This window comes from Rhinolophus ferrumequinum, chromosome 2 (genome assembly GCF_004115265.2).
Source record: "Rhinolophus ferrumequinum isolate MPI-CBG mRhiFer1 chromosome 2, mRhiFer1_v1.p, whole genome shotgun sequence".
NCBI classification, from domain to species: Eukaryota; Metazoa; Chordata; class Mammalia; order Chiroptera; family Rhinolophidae; genus Rhinolophus; species Rhinolophus ferrumequinum.
In genome coordinates, this window is record NC_046285.1 from 78,627,194 (window position 1) to 78,632,648 (window position 5,455).

Consider the following 5,455-nt stretch of genomic DNA (forward strand, 5'->3'; position numbering starts at 1 on the left):
CTGGATGAACAGAAGAGGTTTGTTTAAAATGCTTTGTTGTACTGCAAGACCAATAACTAGTTAGGCAGTGCCGAAAATAGGAACAGGGTTATAGGCCTCTAGACAGCTCATCAGAGAACTTGTATTAGTAAACCGGAAATCACACATCTGAAAAAAACAAGGCAGTAAATGCTATTGTAAAAGTGATTTAAAGAAACTCTCTACTCCCCAAAGAGAAGGCTTTAATGGCTTCTCATATTTAATGGCTTCCCATATGCTGTTATGTAATAGAAATAAAGAAAAAATTAACGCTTAGAAGTCATTTAGGGGCAAAAATACAAATCTCTCAAAATATGTGACAAAAGATTGTGGGTAAATATACCACTGTTATGGGGGTGTTAAGATACCACAAATTTGCTAGACTTTAATTTAGGTAGAAGTGACAAAATTTTAAATGAAGTATCTATGTGTCTTTCTTTTTACTTTACCAACTACCTACAAATAAAGGAAAGGTGCCAATAGATTACAAAATTAAATTAGAAAGTGTAACAGAAGATAAAAGCAAATGAGATTTCATTTTGTATTTAAAATAACAATGATTTGCATTTAAATGAAATTCTACCTTAAAATATAGCATATGTTAAAAGAAGAAAAGCAGATTTCATCTTGTGGTGGGGGGGTCAGATGTGCTCAGATGGAGAACTATTTATTGTATTCCTCAAAACATTCAGTATGTTTTAAATTTATATAGCATTTTCTCACAGTCAAGAGTCATGTATGGATTCAATTAAATTATAAATTTTAACATTATATAAGAATTGTGTGGAAACTCTAGGATTTCAATTTGATTGCTATCATAAATTTTTTTATATATATTTCAAGTAACCCAAAGATTCTATACAAATGAACAGAAAAGAAAATAATACTATTTCTTACCCAGGAATGTACAGTTGATCTGATAGATTGATTTCAGGTTATAAAATCACCAGATGTCAGTAAGGCTATCCTGGAGTAGAACCTTCCCTCCACCCCTAAAATGATGAAAAATGGAATAAAGAATTTCAGCCATATTAGTCACATAGAAAACGCCCGTTTTATTAGGGGCATTTCTCCCTGTTACTACAAGCTCAGACTACCACCATCTACTACTACTACACACACAAACACACACACACACACACACACACACACACACACACACACAGAGAGAAAGAGAAAGAGAGAGAGAGAGAGAGATACTCACACACAATCAACAAACGCTTATTGAGGTTCTACATACTGGATGATCATTCAATGTGTCTCCACTGCCATTTTTGCCGCTCCACATTTATCTGAAACAATGAGTAAATCCTGCGAACTTAAAAAGGGGTTGGAATAAGCATCTTGAAATTACAGTTGACCTTAAAGTCTAGCAGTTCTGAATCTGACAATGTCTGTCAAACAACCTGTGTCCAAATCTTGAACTCATGACTTACAGCCTGTGCCGCCTTAGGATTAGCATTTGCTCTTCTAAGACTCAGTTTCCTTGTCTGTAAAAAGGAGAGAATTATACCAACTTTGTGCACTGTTGGGAGAATTATAGATACTCTAAGTGAAGCACCCAGCACCAGGGCTGTCACGTGTGGTCGCACCTGTTAAACTCATGATGCTTTGGGAACCGTATTTTCGCATTTTTGCTATTTGCACATAGTCTTCTTTAACCATTAAAAAAGTTACAAATTTTTAGAAAGAGGGAATGATTTGACCACTCTAGAGTGGTCTGCCTTCTCTTTTCCAGGTTTATTTTGCTGCTTGATTCCATTTGGATTGGAAGATATAACCATTCGCTGGGGCTGTTGTAACAAAGTACCACAAACAAGTGGCTTGAACAACTGAAACTATTGTCTCACAGTTCTGGAGGCCAGTTGTCCAAGAGCAGGGTGTGGGAAGGATTGAGGACTGTGAGGAAGAATCTGTGTCATGACTCTCCCCTAGCTTCTGTGCTTTGCTAGCATTGGTGTCCCGTGGTTTGCAGAACCATCACCCCAATCTCTGCACTTATCTTCACATATTCTTCCTGTGTACATGTCTGTGTCCAAGTTCCCCTTGTTATAAGGACACTGGTGGTACTGGATTAAAGCCCACCCTACTCCAGTAAGACCTCATCTTAACTAATAACATCTGCAAGGACACTTTTTCCAAATAAGGTCACATTCTGAGGTGGGGCGGGGGGAGATTAGGACTTTAACACATGAGGCGTGAAGAAGTGGGTGGCACAATTCATCGGATATAACAGAAGGTTATAAGACTCATCATTTCTAGGAGCTTTCTGGACTATAAAGGGAACAAGAAGGACCTAATTACAGCGCTGGTCATCAGCGTTTTTACATCGTAAGCCATTTGGGCTGGAGCATGTGTAACATTATGCACATACTAAGAGAAAGGATCTGACCTTCCTACACAACAGCGGATCTTCCTAGGGTTTTATCTGATTTTTTAAAAGTAGAAACACTACAATTAATGTTTTAAATATATTGTTTATTTTCACCTACTGCATTTAAGAGTTCAGCTAAAAATCATTTCATTGACAAGGTGGGATTTCAGAAACCCTGCAAAGGGAAATTTAAAAAAACATGGCACTGTATGACCAAAAGCCTCACAATGAGCTTCAGCTAAATATGTGAACGTTCTGATGTTGCTCAAAACAAGGGAGCCAAACTCTGAGGCCTGGAAGTATTTTTGTTATGACGAGAAAAAGAAAAAGAAATGTATTATGATTTCTGTTTCTGTTATTTGAAAAAGTGATCCATATGCAGAATCTCTTTTATAAATGGGGAGCGCAGGATGCACAAAAGATTTGCAGTAAAAATAAAGGAGGCCTCCCTCTGGGCCTCACAGCCACCCAGTTCCCTGGTGGCAACCACTGCCTCCCGGGTCTTTACTGTCCACAACTGAAAACACAGACACACTGTAAACTCACACCACAGATAGCACTGGCGTTTCTTTCTCTTTTCCTTGTATCTTGAAGAACCTGCCCTATCAGTAGCTGTTTCAATTGTTGTAACAGCTGCACTTACGGTGTTCCAGATTCGGGATTCCACTTTGGTAGGAATTTTATCTATATCAGCAGCACTGCAATGTGTTTCTCCCCATCCCCACCTCTGCCAGGACCGAGGAGGCAGGGTCATGCCTAAAACACAGTATCAAATGAAAAGATGGACAGACTTAATCAAGGCTTTCAATGGCACCATTGTACTGGATAAGTTCTGTTCGGTGACTTGCAGTTTTGAAAAAAATATTAAAATCAGGTCTCAGGAATTGCTACTTCTCTCCGAGCCTCCCTTACTAATTCTCTTGCTAATAAAATTTACAAGTGAAAGAAAAATTACTTTTACCGCACGATTGCTAAGCTCCATAGTGACTCCATTCTAGAGCTGGAATGTGATTTATTTGAAACTCCTGTATTGTTGAAAATTTAGGTGGTTTGAATGTCCTTAAGCATTCAAAACAATTCTGAAATGCACATACCATGATTGTTTTGCACAAATTGTCAAATTGCCCCCCCAGAAATAATTCAGACATTTGTTCTTAATATTTGGGAATACAAGCCCCTTTGAGGATCTGATGGCACTTTCACCTCTCCTCAGAAAAAAAGGTAAATACACACAAAAATTTTCATATAATTTTAGGGACCCTTCCCCCAAAAAAGTACCCCAGGTTAAGAACCCAGTACCAACTTCTGCTCCTAACAACGATGTAAATGCGTGTTTTGCTTACACTTTCACTTTCTTTTCAAATTGTTTACTGATTTCATAGATTAAAAAAAAAACACTCAATTCATATTTTTTGATTGCTTATGAAATGTGAACACTTTTTAAAAGTTGCTTGGTCATGTGTGTTTTGTACATTGCTGATTTAAGTCTTTTATATAATTCAAATTTTTAAATATTTTTAACTCAACACTATAAAAGCAGATGATAAATTAGAGGCCTCGATCCCTACGCATGGAGGCTTTTATGAGTATCAGATTCCAATATTGCATGTCTCATGCTTCCCACTAGAGGGCAATATTAGCTCGCGTATTTGGCTTCTGGCAGCAAGCTGCTCAATTTACCTTCAAAGCAGTTTTCTGAAAAAATACTTGAAAATAGTAAAGAGTTATAAATACTTCATTATGTATATAACACAATATTATATAAAAACGACTATCTAAAATTTTCTATTTAATTTGCTTCAACACAAAACAATGTACAAATGGAATTTCAATAATTATTATCATAAACAGTGCTTCAGATGAAAACTATGCCTTTATTAGCATTCATTATTACATAGATTTACTGAAATTATCATTACTTATAGAATGGTGCTTCCAGTACGATTTATAATTGAAACTTCATAAACCATTAGTAAAGTGAGGAAAGATCATTGATTCCTGAAAAGCATCTTGAAAGACAACCAGATCAATTTTTGATTCCAAATATTTTATCCCATTATTTGATCATGTACTACAAGATAAAGCATGATTTTTCTCATTCAATAAATATTTACTGATCACCTGTATTTGCAGGGCCTTGGTCCAGGGCCTGTAAATACAGTAATGGAGAAGACAGAAATCCCTCACCTTCTGGAGTTCACACACACTAGAGGGGTAGAGAAGGGAGGACGTACAAACATATATGTCGTGCATACACACTAGAAGGTTACAGCTGCTGAGAGGAAAATAAAGCTGGAGAGGGAGAAAGAAGCCACTGGGGAAACGGAAATGGCCTGGGGAGGCTTCACACACGCTTGACATCTGAGCAGAGAGCTTAGGAAGTCCCAAAAAAAGATCATTTTCCTCAGAGAGGGAGCATCCAGTGCAAAGGTCTGGAAGCAGGAGTGGATCTGGCCTCTGTGCCCGTGTGCCTGAGAGAAGTAAACAAGGGGAGAGAGAGGAGGCCAGAGGGTGCAGAGCCTTGGCTGCCAGCATCGGGACGTAGGCTTTTACTCTGAGATGGAGAAAAGTGGGGGTTTTAAGGATAGGCAGGATATGATTTCCATGAATAAAAGAGAATCATTCTGTCTACTATTTTGAGAACAGACTGCGGAGGGACAAGGGTAGAAACAAGAGGACTAATTAGGAAGCCACTGCAGTTACTTAGGTGAGAACCGATGGGGATGTGGACCAGGGTGGTAGCAGCAGCGGAAAGATGACGTCTGAGGTGCCAGTGAGCTGTTGGGTAGGTAGTTCCATGCAGGAGGCAGGCGTTCAAGGCAGACGTCCTGGCTGAAATGCACATTTGAGATACAACAGTATAAAGAGGGAGGGAATAGTATAGATCATAAAGAGAACAAGTGCTGAAAAAGAAGAAAAAAGATCTGAAAACCAAACCCTGAGACATCTGTTTAGAAGTCGGGGCAATAAAGAGACACCAGCAAAGGAGACTGAGAAAGAGTGTCAAGAGAGGTCGGAGAAAAACCAAGAATGAGATGTCCAGAAGCAACTGCTCCCAGGAGC